Here is a 25,444-nt window from a genome sequence, read left to right on the forward strand (position 1 = left end):
TAAAGTGGCACTTCACTACTTTAGCAGTGACCGCTTAAGCAATCAGACCTAGATGCAATATAAAATCATTCAAACCTAGATGCAATATAAAATCATTTTCTTGATTTTTCTTTCATTTTTTGGACTTGGAGCTTCGTATTTTAGAGTTTTTGGGTAATTTATTTTATTTTCAAGCTTGGACAAGCTCCAAATCCCTATTTCAATCATTTTATTTCGATCTTGTCATCTAAAGCTCATTAAAATACAATTTTAAAAGTGAAATTTGAGAATTTTGACCCGAAAGGCCTAAAATGGTTTTCTACAAATTTAAACCTCGTTTTTACCTATTTTCACTTGGGTTTTCTTCTATATCTTCCTTTAATCATGGGTAATATATTTGCAAACTAAAATTTTAGTTTTACCCTTCTCTTTCAGAAACCTATTTTGGGGGTCCACTTTGACCTCGACTCAGAAATAGGTAATATGGGTATCAATGTCTATCTCTTAATGCAAAAAAGTATGTCTTAACTTTATTCAGACTATAATAATATTTAATATCCTATTTAAGATAATGCTATAGGTATGGAAATGATTTATGAAAAATGTTTTAATACTATTGTGTGACCATATGGAGGCTTATGTGTTGTTATTGGTGGATTAAAATAATAATTGCTATATATGCAGCTCATGTAGGGGTATTATCTGGTATTGTTGGCTTTATGTATACATTTGGTGGTTGTTCTTGGTAGAAATTTCTAAGTTGGGGTTTAGGTGGTATCCGTTATATATTATTTGCATTTTTCACTCTATTGGTACGTGGATTATGATGGATCATGTATGATTGTCCTATTGAGTGAACTTTTGGCTCACTGATGTGTCATGGTTTCATGGTACTTTCCATGCTTAAAATGATAAAAATATGCAAATACTTAGGCCATATTTTTAGATATGATATGTGTTTTGTGTGTGCGGAGAATTAGGTTGGAAGTGGAGTGGACAAGAATAAGATGAAAAAGCTCTGAAAATCAAAGTCGCATGATTATGAGTCATTGGGTGACTATACGACTCATAGCCCAAGTCATGGTGATAACAGTGAAGGTTGCTGAATCAAGGGTTAAAGTTAAAGTTGGCTACCACTCGTTAAGTGTTACAATAAGTCGTATAATGGAATCATACTGAGCAAATCAGCAAAATTTTTGAAGATAACCAAGTGAAGCCCTAATGGAAATGAAGGACGACTATATGGCGTTATGACAGGATACGATTCATTCTAACAATAGAGAGAAAAGTCTTAAAAGATAAAAATACACTGGAGTGACAACGAGTCCTAGGGAATAACTATGATTCATCATTACTGAGTGCAGAATAGAGATAATGGAGTTGACAAAAAGTTGTCATCAGTCAAGTTAACACGTTGGCTAAGGCGTAACCACTGCCGATTTTATTTTTCTATTTTGTTTTGGTTAGCTTTTGTTTTTTATTTTGTGAAACTATAAATACCCATTAGATACTCTCGTAATTTTTTATGCACTCTTTACTCTTACAAACATATTTTGATTTCAAGATATTTTGATCTTGTAATTCTCTTGTTTGTGGTTTTTGGTCTATTAATTAATTTGAGACTTTAGGGTTTCTTCGTCAATTAATGTGAGATTATTAATATATTTTATTTATTGAATTCCATGGCATTTATTGCAACTATGAGTGGCTAAATACCTTAGCTAAGGTTGTAGGAACCCTGGTAGAATGACAAAGTAAGGAAAGTGTGAGATTTTACAAGATCATTGTTATACTTGAATTGTGATCTTCTTCAGTTAATTGTTTTCTTAGAGGTGGCCAACACTGAGAACTTGTCTTATTTGAGATCATCTTCACAAGAGATCTTGAGAATGGAAAAAGAAGATTACAATAGCGGTTTAAGGCTATCAATCCTCGCCTAATAACTTTATACCCAAAAGGTAATAGTTAAATTGGGATCAAAGACAAGGGTTAGTAAGGTGACACCCTGAGACTCACAAGGTAAAGGTTGAGATTTATCAAAGCATTCAAAAAAAGGTTAGTAATAACTAGCTTGTTAGATTCTGCATGTAGGGTAGTGAGATAGTTGGATTGAGCACAAGAAACCTATGAAGTTAGGAATCCAGGGGGAACACAGTCCTAGTGTTCATCTCAGATTGGTTATAATCGAAGGCATTCAAGACTTGTTACTTTTTACTGCGAATTTCCCCCATTTACTTTCCTACACTTTTGGCTACTTCAGCTAGTTTGAGATACAGGTTTGACCTATTCCCTATGGGTTTTACCCTAACCTAGTTGGGGTACTGATTTGACAGTGAATAAATTGTATATTTATGGAAGGTGTAGTTTGGGAGATATAAATTTCTTATGCCATTATTAAGGAATACGATTGCAGATTTATTGATTAAGGTTGTTGAGGTTTTTGACTATTACTTTTCTGTTCTCCTTGAGGTATACGCTGGTGTATGCCTAGTACTAAGATTCAAGGTAATCCCTTAATCCTATTTGATCCAAATCCAGAAATATTCGTATAACAAAATCATAGAATGCCATAATACAGTCATAAAGCTCATAATGAGGTGCCTCAAGATGATTCATAGGACTTGCCTCCCCCACCTCCTATGGAGACAACACAGAAACTACTATGTGGTTATTAGAAAAAGCAAATACAAGGAGGGTAATATGGCTGCTCAGCAGGTAGCTCAAGAGGAAGAGAGAGCGAGACAGAGGCAAAAAGCTGATCATTGAGAATAACTCGATAGAGGTACAAGAAATAGATCTCTATTATCCCTTAACTTTTTAGTATTTTCCAACATATGAAGATCCAAATGAAGACAATAGGGTATGTAGATCCTATTAAGATAGGAGCCATCATTCTTCTTGAGTTTTCCCAGGGTGTAAAGTTTGACATTACTAGTGCTATGATCAGTTGCTAAATCTAAGAGATGTGTTTGCTGGCCTACCGATTGATAATGCAAACATGTACCTCATTTTTTATGTTGGAATTCGCACTTCATATAACATACATGGGATGGATCAGGAATCATTGATACTCAAATTATTTCTATTTCCTCTAACTAGTGAAGTGACATTATGGTTAGGAGAACTACCTCATAGGTCCATTACTACTTGGAATGAGTTGCAAAAGTAGTTTTCAGACCATTTCCTCCCTCCTCCCAAAATGCTATAATTGAATGATAAGATTTATAACTTCATGAAAATACATTATGAACCAATGTATGAGGTATGGTTTTGGTCTAATAAGAAGTTGATGATGCTGCCTAATCATAAAATTTTGAAGAGAAATCTTTTGGATATTTTCTATTATGCCTTAAATACCAGTTCCATAGATATGGTGGATACTATTACTGCGAGAGCATTCATGAACCTATTTTGGGAAATAGAATTGTATATCTTAGATTATATCTCTCTTACCAATTGAGGGTGGCATGCTCAAAAGATAGAGAGAGGTGACAACACTTATGCCATTGGTGCTTTCGATGAGCATAGTATTGTAGATAATTTAGTATTTTAAGAGGTTGTGCATCTGAGGATAGAGATTGGATTACTAAAAAATTAGTTTGCAATTATGAATTCTGAGAAGGTGAATGCTGTGGGCGAATAAGGTAAACATTTTAGGTCATATAATTTTGATATGGATAAAGAGGTAAAGTATCTAGATAGAGAGTTAGAGGATTCCATGCAAGGAAAAATCTTATACTCAAGATAATTGGAACTCGAGGTAAGGGAATCAAGGTCAAAACTACTATAGGGATAGATATAGGGATCAAATAAAAGAGATAGATGGTGACAAGAGATGCAAGGATGATTATAAGGAGAAAAATGGTGCATATGATCCATCGGGGAGCGATGACACTAAGTCAAGGATGGAGGCATTGATCACTAAGCCAGTTAAGGGTTCAGAAAGTCAAAAAGTTACCTTAAGGAGATTAAGGCAAACATTTAAGGGTTGACCTAGAAAGTGGAATCGCATGCAACTGCGATTAAGCAACTTGAGCAAAAATTTGGTTAGATGTTAGCGACCTTGAATAAGTATCAACTGGGAACTTTTCAAAGTAATATTGTGCAAAATACTAAGAATGAAAACTATTAATCCTCCCATGCATGTAGTTGATGAAGCTAAGGATGATATTATTGATGTAGATGAACCCAAAGCGTAATCTGAAAATTTTATGACTTGTTGCTATTTATCATAAAAATAAATAGGTACTGATAAAAGAGTTGAGAAGGACTATGGTAATAGTAAGGAAGTTGGTCCTGTACCAAAGACCATTCCATGAACTCCTCTGCCTTTTCCTCAAGGACTGAAGAAAAAAAAGATAAAGAAATGTATTAGAAGTTCTTATTGATATTGAAGGATCTGTCTGTTAATATTCCCCTTGTAGAAGCATTGGAGCAGATGTTTGGCTACACTAAGTTCATGAAGGATTTGGTTACTAGAAAGTGGATGGTAAGTTTTGAGCTCACTGATAATTTTGCTCATTACAGTGCCATTGCTTCCCAATTATTGGTTAAGAAAAAGGAGGACCACAAAGCATTTAGTATTCTATGTACTATTAGGTCCTTTAATTCTCTTTAGTTTTATGTGATTTGCCAGATAGTAACAGTATGATGTCGTTGGTAGTATACAAGAAGTTGGTTTTAGGGTTGCCCAAACGTATATCCATAAGATTATTAAAGGCTGATCGGACTGTGAAGAAACCAATTGGTATTTTGTATGATATTCTGGTAAAGTTGGCATCCCTTATCATTACAGTTAATTTCATGATCCTTAATTGTGAGGTGAAGTTTGAAGTCCCTATTATCTTAGGAGGACCTTTTCTAGCTATGAAATGGGCCTTGGTTGACATGGAGATGGGGCCGATGAAGTTAGACTCAATAATAAGCTTGTCTATGTGGTAATCAAAGGATATGATCTTAGTGTTTGTAATAGATATTGTTGATGAGAGAAGAGTGGTGAATTTACCACTTATTTGCACTCAACATTCGTGCACAATACCATGTTTTAAATGAATAAGTGGGACGTATTTGTGATTAAGTGCACTAGTATCCACATTGTGCAGGAACGTAGGTAATAAAATGAAGAGATGTGGATACAAGCTAAGAAAGTTCAAAATAAGAAAAGAAGTGCAGTTTGAAGACTCGGAGAAGATGTAACCCCAATTACCATGATCGTAGTCAGTTAAGAAGGTCAAACATACCGCGATTGTGTGGTGCTAGCTGCGGTCGCAGTATCTATAAATGTGGACAAGATCCCACGATTGCAACCTAGCAGAAAATGCAGCCTATGGGCAGAAACATTAATGCACACGACTGATCCCAAATGTCCCCATCTATACTCAACATCCTATATCTTTGGACATTATTGAATCCATTCCCAATTATTGGAACTTTGTGTATTCCTTAGTTTCCATTGTTGGATGACAATTATTGAATTAATTTTAGGTTAAGAATACATTAGAGTAGCTTCCAAGTGAAGGATTAGTTAAATCCTATTGAAGATTTGTTGAAGTTCAAAGTTTGAAGTAATAGTCACTTAGTCTTTCATAAATCTAATCAATGGAGATTATTGGGAATATCTTTCTTATTACTCTTATGGGTAGCAAGTTCATCCTCTTGGGATTATATTAGAATATGGTGCATTTATGTGTGGGTTGTGATTCATTTGTGTATATGCTAATGTGTTGGTGTTGGGTTCTACTGTTGCTTGAGTAAATTGATTAGGATTTATGGGTGAAAGCCCTAAATACCCAAAATGGCTTTGTGGGTGAAAACCTCAAGCTCTAGAAAGCCCAAACCATCCTTAAAAGAGGGGTTTGGGTGAATTTAGGAACCCTCATCATCTTTGAAAGAGGGATATAGGAACCGAGGCAATAGTAGATAATTATTGGGTTTAGTTTTCTAATTTTCACTATCTTAGAAATAAGGGTGATTATTAGGTTGACTATTCCTTGGGTACCATCGTAGAAATACGGGTGCCTAATTGAGGTATTGAGTGGCTTTAATTAACCCACTCATTAGGTACTTGAAAGATTTAATGAGTGACATCTTTGAGGTTTTTTAGAAGAACTAACGTCAAGGAATTTAAACCTAGCCTACCACATCACCAATGATTAGAATTTGCACCGAATCATCATGTTCCCATGCATAACTTGCCCCTAGGAAAGCATAATCCCAAGATCCATTTTAATTAATTATACTCTAATTATTCATTGCTCATTAGTCCTTTAAAAGTCCCTCTGTATATACTAGTTTGGACACTCGCTCAAATCCCTTATACTTTTTTACATATTTGTATCTTAGGTTTGAATTTAGTAGGAACTTACCCATTGGCCACTCACATTATTCCTTATGGATTCGACCCTAACTTTGCTGGTTTATTATATTGACAACAACTGCCTTACACTTAATTTGACATGTAAGTTGAGAATTATCAATGAAGATGCTGGGACAATGATCATTAAGGAAATACTTAGGGTTAAGGCATTACCAGTGGTTATCATGAACTTTGACAACAATGGTGTTGATGAGTATGATAAGATGGTGAGCGTGTTGTATAGTAGAGTCTTATAATTATGCTCCAAATAAGCTAGATCTTGGTCTAAAGAATAGAACCATTCCTCTAGCTACACCATCTATTGAGGAGCCACTAGTCTTGGAATTGAAAACCCTTCCATCTCACTTGTGTTATGTATTTTTGGGGGCTGACAATACCTTGTCGGTCATTATTGTTGTTGATAGTAAAGTCATGGATTGAAGTATTGATTTTAGTGTCTCAGAGGTTCAAGAGTGTCATCGGATGGACTATGGCAGACATTATGGGGATTTCACCTAATATTTGCACTCATAAGATACAACTTGAACCAAAGTGTATACCCAACATCGAGCACCAGCATTGGTTGAATCCTCATGTGTAGGAGGTAGTGAAGAAAAAAAATCAAGTGTTTAGATATTACAGTGGTTTACCCCATTACGGACAACAAGTGGATCAACCTGATTTAACATACCTAAGAAGGCTGGGATGGCTATGGTCCTAAATAAGAAGAATGAATTGATACCTATGAGACCGATTACTAGATGGAGAGTATGCATGATTATAGAAAGATGAATAGTTGGACTCAAAAGAACCATTTTCCTATTCCATGTATGGATCAAATTCTTGATAGACTAGTAGACAGAGGTTGGTACTATTTTCTTGATGGATACTTAGGATACAATCGAATTTCTATTGCTCTCGAGGATCAGGAAAAAATGACTTTTACTTACCCTTATAGAACATTTTCATTCAAGAGGATGCCCTTTGGACTATGCAATTCTGATTCCACCTTTTAGCATTGTATGATGTCGACTTTTTTGACACGTTGAAGGACACTATAGAAGTTTGCATAGATGAATTTTTGATAGTTGGGGACTCCTTTGATGATTGTTTGGCCTATTTAGCCATTGCACTCTAAAGATGGTGCTGAATTAGGAGAAGTGCCATTTTATGGTGAAGAAAGGTATTGTTCTCAGTCACTAAATCCCAAAGTAAGGTTTTGAGGTAGATAGAGTAAAGATAGAGGTAATTGAAAAATTACCTCCTCCAGTCTCTGTTAAAGGTATCCAAAGCTTTTTGGGTCATGCTGGCTTTTAAGGAGATTCATCAAGGACTTATCTAAAATTTCTATTACTCTATGCAATCTTTTATAGAATGAAGTGAAATTTTTACTTGATTATGCATTTCTCAAGGCCTTTGAGTGACTTAAGGAGAGGTTGCTATCGGCTCCCTCTGTTATGTCCCCTAATTGGTATTTACTGCTTGAGGTTATGTGTGATGCTATCGGAGTGGCTTTGGGTGCTGTCCTAGAACAACAATATGAGAAAATCCTTTACCTGATCTATTATGCAATAAGACATTAAACCCCGCATAAAAGAACTATACAGTCATTGAGAAGGAGTTACTTGCGGTGGTTTTTTACCTTTGAGAAATTCTGGTCCTATTTAGTAGGGACCAAAGTCATAGTTCATATATGTCATGTAGATGTGAAGTATCTAATGTCAAATAATGATTCAAAATGAGGTTGATACGTTGGGTCCCCTTTTTGCAAGAATTTGACTTTGAGGTGAATGATCAAAAAGGCATTGAAAATCAGGTTGTTGATCACTTATCTCGCCTGGAGAAGGAGGTAATGCAGAACTTAGTGGATGAGCTTGATATAGATGATACTTTTATAGATGAGCATGTATTAGCAATATCTCAGACTTAGTACCCTGGTTCTTTTTGGCAAGTGATCTTATTTCAAAAGATTTGTCATTCCAGAAACATAAGCAGTTCATACATGAGGTGAAAAAATTCTTTTGAGATGATCTTTATATGTTTTGGATTTATGCGGATGGACTGATTTGGAGATGTATTCCTTAGGTGGATATGATGATCATTCTTGAGGCTTGTCATTCATCGCTAGTTAGGGTCATCATGGTGGTACCCACAAACCCATAAAATTTTATAGTATGGGTATTATTGTCCAACTATCTATAAGGATGCTTCTGACTATGCTCAAGTCCGTGACTGTGTTAGATATAAGGAATATCTTTTAGAAACATGAACTCCCCATGACAACTATCTTAGAGTTGGAGTTGTTTGATGTATGGGAAATTAATTTCATGGATCCATCTGTGATCTCCTATGGGATGAAGTACTAGTGGCAGTTGACTATATTTCAAAGTGGGTGAAGGCAGTTGTGCTTCCCAATAATAAGGGTCGATGTATCTCTGTGTTCTTGAAAAAGAATATCTTTTCTCGGTTTGTCACTCCACGTGTGATTATTAGTGATGGTGGGTCTCACTTCTGCAATTAACTTTTCAAGGACCTTCTTGAAAAATATGGTTTGAAGCATAAGGGGCAACACCTTACCATCCTCAGACGAGTGGGTAGGTTGAGGTCTCTAATTGGGAGATTAAGTCCATATTGGTGATGATTGTAAATGCCAACAAGACTAACTCATCAAGGAAGAAGATAATGCTTTGTGGGCCTACCAGATAGCTTTTAAGAACCCTATAGGTGCCTCTCCATATTATCTTATGTATGGTAAGGCATACCACTTGCCAATCGAACTTGAGCATAAGGCACTATAGGCATTGAAAAAGCTCAATTTTGAGTGGCATAATGCAGCTAAGTTGAGAATAAGTAAGGTGATGAGTTGAATGAATTATGGCTCCATGCTTATAAAAGTTCACTCCGTACAAAGAAAATATAAAGCTGTAGTATGAGAAGAAGATCGAGAAAAAAGTGTTTGAGGTCCGTGATTTGGTCTAGTTGTATAATTCAAGACTTTGCTTTTTTCTTGGAAAGTTGAAGTTTAGGTGGCATGGACCATTCACCGTGCTAAGGGTGTTTCCACATGGTGCTATAGAGCTAAAATGTGATGGTGAAGCCCCATTCAAGGTGAATAAGAAGCAGGTGAAGCACTATACAAAAAATCCTGATGAGGTGAAAGTATGTGTTGCTATAAGCCTTAGTGAAACCTGAGTAACCAAGGCAAATACATCGTACCGTGACGTTAAATCAGGCGCTGCATGGGAGGCAACCCATGGGCTGGTTAGTGAAGTCTAAGTATCCAACTTTTCCTTATCATGCCGCAATATTAAATCAAGAAATGCATGAGAGGCAACCCATATTTTATACTTATTACATTATAGAGTAACTTGTGTGTTCAGTGTGCAGGACTTGAGATTGCATAAAAAGACCAAAAAATTTTCTTGGAGCTAGGTCCCTAGGAGGAACTCTAAGATTCGTAGGGTCACCCTATGACTCATCACCAGAGTCGTATGGAGCAAGATCCCAAACCAATCCCAAGTAAAAGTTCTCTAGAGTCATGACGACTCTCTCAAATGAGTCATTATTAGGGACAATGGCTCGTCACCCTGAGTCATCATGACTGGAGAACCTAGGTAAAGATTCAATTATAACAGAGGGATTCTATGACTCATAGCCAATAGATACTAGTCATCACCATGATATCTTGTTGGACCCCACATCATGGGCCTAATAGGTCAACTTGACCCAATTCAACCAAAATAAATGGAAATTAATCCCATTTATGATCCACATTTTATTTTTAAATAGACATGACTCCTTCCATTCCCTTAACCGATCAATAAGTACTTAAAATACACTCTAAATTCATCCCTCAACATCACAATCACATTTCAATCACCTAAAAAGTTGTATCTCTCAAGAACTAGGGAAAAATTCAAAATCTTCTAAAGGGTCCAAGCAAGTTAATCTAATTATTCAAGTAATTATTGTGCTTTAATGTTCTATCTCTTAACTTGACATGAAATATGGTAGATAATACTTGAATTCCTTGGTTAAATATATGTACAGGGTAAAAACCAATGAACTTGTTCTTGAGAAGTATGATTGTTATTAATAGAAAGAGGGATAAAATGGAATTTGTCCTTAAAATTTGATATGGGGGGATAAATTAAGAGTTCATTATAGATGTCAAATTCATGGGGAAGTCTGAGTACCCATTGAGTATGTGGAATTTGAAAAGCAAACACCTGACGCACCTATGTTATAGTCGCTATGGGTACGCGTAATGACTCGTAAGGTGACTTAATGAGTCATTACATGACTCATAGCCACTAGTAACATAGGTGAAAATAGGTTATTAGTTTTTGGTAACACTGTGACTCACACTACAATTCGTTGTCTCACCAAATGACTCGTAGTGTGGACTCATAGTGATTAAGATAGAGAATGCATTAAAAAAATGTTTATGGTCAGACTATGAGTGTTAATGACAAGTCATTGTCTGACCCAATGACTCATTAGGAGGACTTGTAGCCTGACCAATTAATGATCATATACCTCCTTTCACCTTATGAGTCTCAGGATGACTCGTAGCCTCTAGTAATAAATCGTATCCTTGACTCATAAGGTTCTCAACTACTGTAACATACTTGTTCCTTTTTATTATTTTCTTTCCTTTTACTAAGAGTAACTAACGTGTATGTTTCAAGATGTACAAATGGCACCCAAGGATGATTTTAACAAGAAGCAAAAACCAAAGAAATAATCCTGTCTCTCCGCTTGATATCACAGGGATGAGGCCATTAATAATGAGTCAAGTGTCTCCATCGAAGAATACCCACTAAAAATGGTGCTAGAACTAAGGAAGAGCCTACCTCGGGGCTTTAAAGCTTCTCGATATAAAGAATCACCTCCAAAGTAAATTCTTAGAATGAAGAATCCTATCCAATCACCACCACACTCATAGTACCAATTTGAAGAGGAAAGGAGAGTCAGACTCTGGACTTGAGGGTAAGGACAAGGTTGAAAATAATGCAAATAATAGGACAAAGAATAAGGAATCTGAGCATGAGGGGTTGGAAAATGAAGAGAAGGAGAAGAGTGAGTTCAGTTATATCAAGTTGAGATACCACCTCCTCCCTCACCTATTGAGCCACTACTAATTTAGATTGCCTCGGTGCCCACCGTCAACCGGTGAGGGTACCCCAAGATGCAGGAATAATATTAGAGAGACTGTTCCATCACCCCTGCCACCTTGACCAAAGAAAGAGTTCTACCTAGAGCCCAAAGTAAGAACAGTGGGTATGTGAGAAATGTTAAAGTTTGAGGATCGCTTCTGACAGCACCAATTTGAGTAGATGACTAGGGCTTTAGGATTTTATATCCCAGTATTGGTCTGGGAATTTTATGCTGTTTATCAAATGGAGCTAAAGCGGCTTTATCTATAGGAAAGATTATAGAAAGTTGGTGACCCCCAACTTTTAGTTTTGATTCGAGGTGTTCAGCTAAACATCTCATCACATACTATTTCTAAGTTTTTTTATGGTTTAGATTTCCAGCTGCCAGCCAACATGTTGAAATTGATCACTGCATGAATGAAATACAAAAAGTAAAGACAAAATAGATTGTTTTGGATGATAAGTTCACTAACTTTAGGTGGATGGATGGTATTATTGCTATGATGCAAGAGGAGGCACGTTTGGCCCTTTGACATGGATCATGAAGAATATGCTAAATTATACCACGAAGGATTGGTAAATGCTGGTGCACCATCATTTGAGTCCTACAAAGGGGACAAAGTGATTAGTACTGACTGAGCTGTCTTAGTTGTAGGAATCATAGAGGACTACAAGATCGACCTAGCTAAGATTATAGCTCGAAAGATTTGCTACTGAGGAGTGATCACAGGAACTACCTTAGACTTCTCATTCCTGTTGATGCAGATTTATTTGGATCAGAGTGTACTAAAGATCCAGGGTATGTATAAGTTTTTTGAGGTTTGGAGGACCATCGATTTGGGTTTGATCTAAGACTTTGCTAACCCCATATTAAAGGCAAAGGTGGCCACTTTACTTTGAAAGGTATTTTAGGTCGGAGGGCATTGTATTAACACTCTCAGTTTTGTTGATATTGGTGAAATACATACTGAGACTGAGCAGTCCAAACTTTATACCTCTAGAAATATAACTAGTACTTTTTAGGCTCCAACCTCACCTCTTCCTATAAGGCCATTCACTTCCAAGCAAGCTTTCGCTGGCTATGCTCTAGTCTCGTAGACATTCCTAACTAACATTCTGAAAAGATTAGGCATACTTGAGTGTAGGATAATGAACATTAAACAGGGAGTGCAACCATGGGTAAAGAGAGAGATTTAAAGGGAGATTTAGAGTGTGCAGACCCAATTTAATGGGTTTAAGTGGTGGATTAGCTAGAATCTGGTGGGTATTCAGGCCCTAAATCTGGTGGGTATACATGAGGAGTTGGATGTAATCCGAGATGTGATAAAGGATATACATACGAGTTCGTTCCCTACTTATCCTATTATTAAAGAGATCCTAATCGAGGAGGTGTCAGATATTTAGGATATAAACGGGAAAGAAAAACTATTAAGGGATAAAGTGGTGAGAGACTAAAGAAGAACCAAAAGAGAAGAAAAGAGAAGAATAATATTAAGGTGGCCAAGGCATCTAATGTTCAGTCTGGACATGACTACCAAATGAGGGTCCATGAGATAAGGGCAAGAGCCAGTAGCTTCGGAGTGATTGATATGATAGCTGCAGTTGCATAAATTTTTTGTAGGAGTACTGCTCTGCCTCTAGAGATATCATTAAGCTCATCGACCACTATTGGTTCCATTGTTGATGTGATTTTCCAGGTCACCACTGGGAGTACGCCTGATGAGAGTGGGGCCTATTTTAGGCCCCCCATGTTGAGACATCATGAGCCGATGCCTAGTTCATCCAAGTATGTCTTCACTCCCTATTTTTACTTTTTTAGATGCACTGGGATCAATCCATATGCTTTATATAGGGGTTGGGGTGTACCACAACCACTATAGGTTTTTATTACCGTGCTTCTTTTCCTATCGGTCATGGTATAATACTAAAATTGGCATGTCTAGGAAATTTTGTGTCACATTGTATATGTTTCTGATGTTTTGTGTTTTTTTTGTTATTTAGATGGGAGAAAAATAAGTACCTCAGGCAGTTGATTTATTGTGTTTTCATTGTGGTTAAATGTGTTAGAAATATGAAATCCCTCAAACAAATATGTTTTGGACTGTGTGATGTGTATATATATGTGACCGTTGTGAACCTTGTTAGGGCATTAGGATTAGGGACATAATAATCAAAACCAATATTTGCATGAACCAGATAGGTAGTAGTTTATGATGCAACCCTGTGCCATGTGTGTGTGAGATGCTTAGTTAGTTCCCATTTTTGTTTAATCCCAAACTTGATCGGTTAGTCTTCCCTAAGTTGTAGGATAAAAGGATCATAGGCCGTTCTTGGAATTAGTCCACTTTTAGCCTAAATGACCTTCCAAATAAGAATAAGTATCCTTGTTCCCTATTGTTGACCCTATATAGACCTATTTTCTTATATACACCTTTCACCATCCTAGTGTAATTATAATGAATTAGTTTTGGCCCTAGTCTTCCTTCGAAATTTTACACCTCAACTCAAATAAATCATTTAAGTAAATGGTGGATATCATAGGCGTGCGTGGTTAGAATTGGGTATAAAGAAGGGCATAAATATGAGAAAAAGAAATTAGGGTTGGGTGTGGTAAAAACAAAAAAAAGGTGAAAAATAGAAAGAGAAAATCAAAAAAGAAAAAGAAAGAATAAAAGAAACTGCACCCAACATGAATAGTAAATCATAAGAAAACGGAAGAAATAAGAGCGGAATAAAAGAAAAGATTGGTTGATAAGTGGACCCCTAACGTAATTGTAGTTCGTAGGAGGATTAGTCACTAAACTCCTAAATGTACCATACTAGCCCCCAAGCCTACGTTACAAGCCGAGGAAGGTCCTATAGTGATCCTAAATCGATTGTTTAAAAATGAAGGTGAAGAAAATAAGGGCAATCCTACGGTCTTCTATGCACATTGTTGGAACTTCTTTATGAGTATGAGAGCATCGTGATAGTCCATTCATTAACATGCAAGATTTATCTGAGTGTGTGGACTTTTTTGTTGTGAGGGTATATGGGTTATGTTGCTACCTGCTTATTTGTTTAGGTTGTGTAATTTGTACATATGCATGATTGTTTGTTGCTAATATAATACCATACCTTGATTCATTTGCATCCCATTTTTGTGCTACATAGATTCACACAGTTGCTTTTGAAAAGTAATTGTAGGAGGGGATGATGTTTTTGAGCTGAATTTGAGATTGACTACCCTACGTATCTTTGGTTCTTCTTTGTTAAGAATTGTGTTGTGTTTTTTTTCTGGGGACATGCAAATGTTCTAAGTTGAGGGTGTTCATGTGCTATGGTTTTATGGTACTTTTGATGTTTAAAATAATAAAAATATACAAATACTTAGGCCATTTTGTTAGATATAATGTGTGTTTTATGTTTGTTGCAAGAGAATTAGGTTGGGAATGGTGTGGACAAGAATAAGAAGAAAAAACTCTAAAAATAAAAGTCATTTACTGGACTATGAGTCGTTGGGTAACTATTCAATTCGTAGCCCAGGTTGTGGTGATAATAGTTAAGGATGCTGAATCATGGGTTAATATTAAGGCTGGCTATAACTCATTGGCTTTGACAATGAGTCGTATTGTGGTTTTGTACTGAGAAAATTAGAAAAAGTTTGAAAGATATCCACGTGAAGCCCAGTAAAAATGAAGGATGACTATGAGTCGTTATGACAGGATATGACTCGTAGTGGAGTTTCATTCTGACAACAGAGAGAAAAGTCCTAAAAAGTGAAAATCCACTGGAGTGACAATGAGTCCAGTCGACAACTCATAAGGCTAGACTATGAGTCATCATCACTAAGTGTAGAATAGAGGTAATAGAGTCATCATCAGTCCAGATGACGAGGCATAACCATTGCCAACTTTATTTACCTATATTATTTTGGTTAGGTTTTCATTGCTATTTTGAGAAACTATAAATACCCATTGGATACTCTTGTAATTATTTACGCACTCTTTACTCTTACAAATATATTTTGATTTCAAGATTGACTTTTGATCTTTGAATCCTCTTGTTTGTGGTTTTTGGATGATTAATTAACTCGAGACTTTAGGGGTTCTTCATCAATTATTGTGATATTTTTCATATGTTTTCTTTATTGAATTCCATGGAGTTTCTTGCAACTATGAGCGACTAAATACCTTAGCTAGGATTATAGGAACCATGGCAGAATAACAAAGTAGGGGAAATGTGATATTCTTCTAGATTATTGTTTACACTTGCATTATGATCTTCTTCAATTTAATTGTTTTCTTAGTAGTGGAAAATGCTGAGAACCATTTGTATTTGAGATCGTATTCATAAGAGAGATTGAGATTGGGAAAAGAGATTAAAATAATGATTTGAGGCTATCAACCCTTGTCTAATGACTTGATACAAAAAAGGTAATGGTTAGATTGGGATCAAAGACAAGTTCAGTGAGGCAAAATCTTGAGACTCATAAGGTGAAGGTTGAGATTTATCAAAGCATTCACAAGATGGTTAGTACTACTTAGCTTATCAGATTCTGCATGTGTGGCAGTGAGATAGTTGGATTGAGTATGACAAACTTACAAAATTAGGAAGTTGGGGAGAACACAGTCTAGTGTTCATGTCAGGTTGGTTACAATTGAAAGCATTCAAGAGTTACTACTTTTTACTGTTTACTGTAAATTCACCTAATTTGCTTTCTTGCACTTTTGGTTGCTTTAGTAAGTTCAAGAGAAAGATTCGACCTATTTCCTATAGGATTGCCTTAACCTAGTTGGGTTACTATAATTTGACAACAACTGTATTGTATCTTCTTCGAGGGTATAGTTTGGGTGACATCACTCACATATGTGATATTAGTTGGATTGGAAATTTTTATTCTGGTTTGGTTGTGAGCATTAGATCCTCATATCATACATACATTCATAATATATTGGTACCACTATGGAAATACTAGTTTTTTGGAATGAAATATGACACCTTAAAAACCCTCTGCTAAAGTTCATGAACTACAGATGAGATATAGATATTTGACTGAATTGGTTATTGAAATTATATATGGGTTGTGAAACCCTGTGGATCCTGTCTCGGGAGTAGTTCTCGGTAGGTGTATACAAAGATTGTGCGACAACATTGGACATATCACAGCACCATCATCATCATTATCATTCTCATAGTATTTCATACATTATGCACCATCTATGTTGTACTTAGTTTATGTGTTATATATTAGAAATATTAGTGTAGACAATGTGTGCTACCTTTTAGGACATTTTCTAGTTACAAGTGACGTTCCCACAGTGTGTATTAATATACCTTATTTTCTACTTTCCATATTCGGCCTATGATACCTACTGAGTACAAGTGGAGTATCTCTACTATGCCCTTTTGGAATATATCCAGTATAAATATATTGAATGGTAGTTGATTTTGAGCGGTGATTTGACATATTTGAGGTAATGGTTACTTTATGCTTCTAAAGTCGACCTTCTACCCCATATTATCTAGTTTATGTCTTGTTTTGTAGTCACTGGCAGACTTGTTCCTTTTTGGATTATCAGTTGTATTTTGGACTTCGAGTTGTATGTAGATTGTTCTTATATTGTGACACTAGGTTTTAGGATGGCTTATGGTATCATTATTATGTTTGTTTTTGCTGTTGTATATGTGTGGTTTAACTTTGTTCTAGAAGTCTTGCCTTGGGATTTTGGTGTTGTCTTCTCATTTTATATTAATATGGGTGATGGACATCTTATCAAGGCTTAGACTCGACAAGTGCCATCATGCCCCTTAGTTTTTGGGATGTGATTAATTGGTATCAGAACAACTAGGTTCATTGGCCTTATCAAGGTAAGAACAGAGTGTCTGGTAGAGTTTCATGGATCATTTTTTAGACTTTCATACCTATCATTTAGAGGCTATAAGATATCTTTAAGAAACTTTCTTTTTTTGTTCCTTTATCATGTGGATCTTTCATAACTTGTGTTCTAAATCAAGTCTCAATCTTTATGCATAGATGGTGTTGACTAGATCTGCTGATGCTAGAAATGCTGAGCCATCGAGCAGACAGCCCAGACTAGGGGTGATTTATGAGATATGTAATAGACTAGTGTAGAGGGCAGAAATGAGGATCTGCCCCTTCTAGAGGTAGTACTAGGGGGATCTCCCCCAAACCTCAGGTTGAGCATGCTAGGGAATTAGGCCTACTCAAGTTTTGAAAGTTTATCTACCCCTGTTTTAAAGGGGTTATTGATTTATTTGTTGAATTATTTGGACGGTGTCCCTTAGAGTGCACCAGGATTTGCTCCTTCTTTGAGTATTGTACCTGCATTTGTGCCAGAGTCTACCTATGGATTTCATTCGGCTCTGAGTATAGTCTTCCAGTAGTGCTGACATTTGCTTATGGCACTGTGTAGATTTCGAGTGTTATTTCTCTTTCTGTGCTAGTATCTGAGTATGGTATTTTGAGATCAGGAGTTCAGCCTTTATCTATGTTGCCCCCTCAGGCTGGATCTCAACCAGCCAAATTCACTAAATCTCCAATTATTATAGGTAGAGTTATGTCTTCTGAGGATTAGAAGAGATTTGAGAGATTCACTCGCTTGGGTCCATCCAAGTTTACTGGTGTTGTGGGCGAAGATGCCTATGAGTTTTTGATTTATTATCGAGAGAAGTTGCATAACCTTGGATCGCTTGAGTTGCATGGGGTTGTTAACACTTCCTACCAGTTGAGAGATGTAGCTAGATATTGGTGGAAGTTACTTGTTAGTTGTAGACCTATGGGTTCCACAAAGATGACTTGGGATCAATTTGCTAAGGCTTTTTTGGATACGTTTGTACCTTAAAGTTTGAGGTATTAGATGAGAGATAAGTTTGATCACTTAGAGCAGGATCCATGACATTTGTAGAGTATGAGGTATAAGCACGCTTCCATGTATTGTCTAGATATTCGATTGACAGTATTGTCACCAAGTCAGAGAAGATTCAGATATTCATAAAAGGATTAGCTATTTCACTTTAGTTGTATACCGTCAAAATGGTAGTGTCGAGGGCATCATTATAAAGTATAGTGGATTATCCGAAGGTGATTGAGTCTATTCTTTGAGCTTCTCAAGAGTTGCCAAGAGGGTGCGCCGTTAGGAAGATTTCATTAGTTGTACAACTCAAGGTAGAGATTTTAGAGGTTTTTATGGATATCATGGCAGACTAGTTGTAACACCCTCGGACTACACCCTGGACGTCACACGGTACTTAGAACCATAAGTGATCCTAAGCAAACCTATCACACTGGCATAAATTATAAGCAACTGAATAAAATACATAAAGATAGAAATAATAAGTGGAAGAGATGTCATTAGCTGAACTTTTTCAATACAATACTATTTAAAACATTTACGACACTAATTATGCAAAAGAAAACTTAAACTAAATACATCAACTCTGATTGATTGTCTATGAAGCCTCTACTAATACTGACTAAAGGTAGCTGGGAGATGACCCCCAGCTATCCATAATTAATACAACTGAATAAAATATATAACACTGGAATTATAGTTGAATTGAGTCCTTGAATCAAGAGAACTCATCACCTGTTGTGAACTGTCTAACCATGATGTGTGGGCTATGACTGGAACCTACATTACGAAACAATGTAGACACACAGACATATATGTGGTCAGTACTTTTGTAATGTACTGAGTAAATGGGGGTGAATGTAATAAGTAAAATTGAAGCCGAACATACTTTAAAATCATACATGCTAAGTATAAAGGACTCACCTTGATCGTCAATAAAACTGAAAGCTGAAGTATCATAAATCAAGAATAATAAAACATAATCTAATAAGCTTAGTAAGTCATTACACTTAGTTTCTAAAATCTTTACTTATGTTTTCTTAGTGGGAGATTCTTATAATCACGTGAGATATCATGGAGTCCAATGTCTTACCCACATTGAGGAGAGATATTCTACACTTTCCATCTGAATAGAACCTTAACTTAGAGTGATCACTAGACTTTGCCCATATTGGGTAAGAGAGGTGACACTCTTTGGCGAGGCCCCAAACATAAACCTATGGTGGCATGTAGTTTCTGGAGAATACGATGCACTAAACCCACATTTCCCTCTCGGTGCTAAATACTACTCCAAAAACATATACTTATAGGCTCATAGTTATGAATCCATCTTAAAATAGCATATGAGTTTATAAACTAAAAAACCAACTATGCTTGTCTTACTTAAATCATGTTTATGAGGAAACATGTAGATTTCATGTCTTATTTGAGATCATTAGATCAAACCTAAGCTTTAATCATGATGTAAATCTTGTATCTTCAAATTATAAGCTTGAAATTCTTGTAAGCATGGTAGCCTATGATTAAACTTGAAATCATTCATCATCTCATAGAAACTTCTTGTAAAAATATCAAAAGCAATGCTCAAATTGAGATCCTTATCAACTCATCAAAATTCATGTCAAAATAATGAAATTCATATAATCATAGCAATCATGTAAGTAAAAACATATGTAAATGTAAATCTTATACAAACTGAACTTTTAATCACATGATTATGCCATAATATCAAAAACACGAAAATTGGGTTTGAACCCTAACTAAAATTTCATGAATTTAATTGAAAAAACCAAAGATTTTGGGAACAAGGATGGAAGGTTATCCTTTCTCAAACCCCACATACCTAAATTTCTTAATTTTTTAAAGGAGATCCTGGATTTGGATCCTTGAAAGTTGAACATTAGGAAGAAACCCTATCTTCTTTCTCTAGATAATGGAGAAGAGAATGAACATTGAAAATTGATAACTGATGAATATATAACATTAATAAGGTTATTTATGTCGAGAGGGTAGGGTTTGAGGTGATGAAAATATCAAAATACCCTAAGGAAACAAAAAAAAGTCACAGAGATTCTTTAACTGAAAATTAGGTTGACAAGCTATCAGTTTGGTGACGAATCTCTAACTGAAGATTAGGTTGACAAGCCGTGAGTTTGGTGACGTCTTGTCACCATAGTCATCAGCTCTAGCTATATTTTTCAATTTTTTGGCTAAGGATGATGACTTGGGTTGAAGTATTGTCACCTTAGTCATCAACTAGTTGACGCATCATCAACTTAGTCATCACCTTTTGGCAGACAAACACTCCAAACTAAAATGAGTATAACTTTCTACTTCGATATCAGATTAAGGTGAACTTAGATGCTTTGAAAAGAAAACTCAAAGATCTCTCATTTTTTATATAGTAGGACACCTAAATAATTATATTATAGGATTTAAACTCATTTAAAGTTGACCCTAGCAGGATCAGATACGTAAGCTCAATCGATACAAGTGTTCTCAACTCGACTTTGCTCTAAGTGCTTCCTATGACCATGATTCGTATCGAAAAAACTTTACACACAAGGTGAATGATCATGAAACTTATCTATGGTTTAAAATAATCACTTAGGGGCTTTTAAACATAGTATGAATAGTTGGAAACTTATCTAGGATCTTGTGCGGTATTATCCCCCTTGGGATCATTCATCCTCGATTGAAGACTGGGATTTACAAGAAAAAATGTAGTTACTATCTTGAAATTGAATTTTCTTAAATTTATCATATGTCATAACTAAAATCACCTCTTGACAGGATACTGACTCAGCTAATAATAGATAACAGGAGCATATACATAGGAATCATATGGAATAATGTAGACATCATATGTCTTCTAATGAATGATATAGATAAGCTGAAAAACTAATACTTCAATTATAAAACAAATTTATTATCTGACTTGATGGATTATAAGGAGAAAATTCATGATACGAGTTGATGACGTCAAAGTTATAACTCCTTTAAGAAGATGATACGGTTTTTGTCAAATATAGTAACCCAACAAAGGTTGGATTCAAATTCCAAGGAAACACGTGGAATCGTAGATCTCAGCAGTTGTAGTCAATGGGAAAAACTGGAAATTAAATAGGGGGATTTGTTTAGTAATCTCAAAAAAGTAAATATATAAACTTTGGTTATAATCAGTTGTAGGTGAATACTGGGATTATGTTCCCCCTGGCTTATAAACTTTATAGGCTTATCGTGCTTTATCGAACCAACCTAACAATTTGCATGGAGAATCGGTAAGTTATGTACCTTCTATAGTCTTTTAGATGAATAGAAGGATTTCATCCTTTACCTTTTGAGTCGCATAATATCACCTTAATAACCTTTATCTTGATCCCAATAAACTATTACCTTTTTGAGTCTCTAGTTATTAGATGAAATCTAACCTTCTTACTTAGATAAAACCTAGAAGCGTGGATCGATAGTTAAACTCCAAATTAATGTTGTCTTTATCTTTTCCTATTCACTACTACTCTTTTGGAGTAAGTAGCAATATCTAGGCGGGATCCTAACATGGGCACCCGTTAATAAAATTATTATAATCAAGATAAAGCAATACATGCATGGGTATCGGTTCAGGACAACAACAACGCTTCCCCCACTTCGTCAATCCATCAAGGTTTCCACAACCCTAACTATGGGTTTTAGCCTCTCATATTTGTGAAAAAATCAATAACATTCATTATTGAAAAAATAGATGAAGTCACAATAATAAAAAGTAGAAAACCCATAATCGTAATTGAATTAATCAACTGAAGTCAATACAAGAGAATCCCAAGATCAAAATTGAATCTTGGAATCAAAATACGTTTATGAAAATCAAAAGTGCATTATTTAACTAAAAAAACACATAAAGGGTATTTATAGTACATGAGAAAACCCTAAAAACAAAGCACGAACAAAATAGGAGAAAACAAGGTTGGTGGCCACTTATGGTCTTTATTTTCACCCTAACCCTAGGCGCAGGTAGAATTTTCGGTCAGCAGGGTGCGTGCAAGTACAGGGCGCAAGTGCCAGGACCTAAAAATCCTTTAGGTTAGCTCTCAATATTTTGGACTTCTGGCACTAGCTTTTCCTACTTACAGTCTACATGTCTTACTTGTGGTCCATGTGTCGGCTTAGTAAGTACTGAGAGTCATCTTTTTAGATCTTCTTTAATTCTTGAACATTCTTTGATAATGAACAAACCGCATAGTGTCTCTAACATTGATAATTCCTCCAATAAGTAGCCAAAACACTTGACAATCCCCAAACATACATGCAAGTGTATGTGGTCTACCAAGTAATATAGTGGCCATCGAGAAAGCCAAATATCAATCCCAAAGAGACTAGATTCGGCAACAATTCTATTTTAGTTCACAATTTAGATTATTTGTGTGCAAGAGTAACCAAAAGAGAGATTGGAAATTGTAATTGTAATTAAAATAAATAATGGGGAAAGTAAAGATCTTGAAACAATCAATGGGAGCAAACCTAGGGATAAAGCACTTCAACAATCATACTATGTGTTGAATTTCATTTATTAAATCACTTATCTTGGTTGTATATTCATAGGGTTAATTGTACGATTATGGTTTCCCAACCTCTAATCCTTTACCTGAATTGAACCTTACAATTACATCATTGAGCGGGGATGTAATGATCTAATTAGGTTATTTAAGCTATCATCCTACGCTTGAATCAAGTAAGGCTCCTAAGTACATCCCTGTCCTAGGTGCTAAGTTTAATTCTTTTTTTTATAAAATAATAAAACCCATACTTTGTTCATCTCCATATTATATCCCCTATTCCCTCTCTCAAGATCAAAAGGTAGACAATTGATGATTCTAAGGGTTGCAAATCCTTAAAATAATTAAATGAAAGATGAACACACAACCAATAATGATAAGCAAAATTAATGAACTTAATTCAAAACAATATTAATCACGTCTTTGGCTTTAACCTCGGAAAAGAGCGTTTAGCCATGCATAGTCATAATCGTAAGCACAAAATTGTAATTAACGACTAAAAACATGAATAAACTAAATAAAAATAATAAAAACCTAATGAATAAGTTGTAGAAGCCCCTTGATCTTCAAAATATGCTAAAATATGTGTAAAAACGTGATACAACATGTATTATAGTATAGGAGTAAGCCTATTCCATGTTGGACAAGAAAACCATCAGCTATTGAGCCTGGGACTAGGTGGGGCATCGCCCGGGGTTTAGCCCCGCTCTAGGTGGGGCGTTGCCCTGGGCTTAGCCCCGCTCTACGTGGGGAATGACCCAAGGTTTATCCCTACTCCAGGTGGGGCTTCACCCTGTTTAGAGAATTGTTCTAGGCAAGGCTGCGCCTCCAAATCACCCTGCCTCTCTGGAATTTGCTCTCAGAAATTTGGTTAAGTGTTGAGTCTCCCCTCTTGATCCTTTGTCTTGTGGAATCTTTACCATGAATTACAAGCCTTCTTAACATCAAAATATCATCATATTCAGCTACAAAAGCATCCTAAACTATCAAACCACACGAATTAATATGAAAACACAACACTACATCTATAACGACGAATCAAACAAGAGCTAAGCTAAGCTAGTTCGCACTGATCTTTCACTTATTGTTCCATCTGTACACTCATTCAAATTGATCTTTTCTCACTACCAAGAAGTTATTCCACTCATAATGACCCACAAAAGCCATTGGAATACTTTAAAAATAATAGAATCTGCCGGAATCAGTTATTCCACTCATAATAACCCACAAAAGCCATTGGAATACTTTAAAAATAATAAAATCCGCTGGAATCAATAGACAAGCACCTAGCTCAAGCTAGTAACGCTAGTATTCCGGTTTGAACTCTAAATGAATCATTTAAGTACAAACTTGTTTGAAAATCACTTTAAACATCATAAACAAATGATATAACAAATTGATACACATTTATCTTATTATCAACCCATATTGCACACGAATCATCCTCAAAAGAAGGCTAAAAAGGTTAGAATAGTGACGCTAGAATGCATAAATGCACCCAACATCACCACCCCACTCTTAAAGCCTTGTTCATCCTTGAACAACTCTTCACTCTAACTATCATGATTTAGATATTCTACACTTCTACTAAATGCAAGACACTCAAGCTAGCACTACAATGACTACACGGATTGCAAGTTTCTATACTAAGCATGTTACAAACACAATTGAAAGATTATGAAAAATACTCCAAAACATCCTATCCTCAAGAATTGACTCACTTAGTTTGAAAACTCACGCTTATAGTTCAATCAAGGACGTCATACAAATCACCCACATTCATCAAACATGTGCCCTCACACAAAGAGAGTTACCCATAATCACTTACAATCAGGCTATTCATAACATGATAGGTATAAGAATCAAGTTACACTCACTCTCACAAGGAGTTCACAAGTTACACATAATGAGCCATAAGCTTACCCTTAGTGCAATGCTCCACTAATATTAGAAAGATGAATTTAGAATCAAATAGGTCTTTTCCGAGTTGTAATGTAGGCTAAGGGACGGGTAGGAACTATTTGGAAAAAGTGACTAACCTTTATAAGAGCTTTAATACACTACATTAGACATTTAGAACCAATGTCAAACAGCCATAGTACAATTTTTCATCCACCTATAACTTTTATTTTTGCCCCATCTCTTTCAAGCATTTTCACTAACACATGGTGGGCATATTGCTTATTCCTTCAATATTAAATTTTTCTCATTTCCTACAACCATGGGAATATTTATAACACCATTTACATCAATCCCACCCATAAATCAAATATAAAGACCAATAACTATTACCTTGGGGCTTCAATTTCACCTTTTTCTTCTTCAATTTCTCAAACTCCTTACTAGATTAATTTTTTCATTAACTAACTTAGGAGATTTTTTGGATCAAATTATGGTATATCAAAGAAGGAATTAGGCTACTTATGTGGCTACCAAATAAAAATCTAAAGGCTTAATGGGGGTTAACAAGGATAATGCACAAGGGTAGGACAAATACAAGGTATAAAACAAGGCTATCAAAGAAATGCCTAAATCATCTCCTAA

The sequence above is a fragment of the Capsicum annuum genome, chromosome 11 (assembly GCF_002878395.1).
Source record: "Capsicum annuum cultivar UCD-10X-F1 chromosome 11, UCD10Xv1.1, whole genome shotgun sequence".
Classification (NCBI taxonomy): Eukaryota; Viridiplantae; Streptophyta; class Magnoliopsida; order Solanales; family Solanaceae; genus Capsicum; species Capsicum annuum.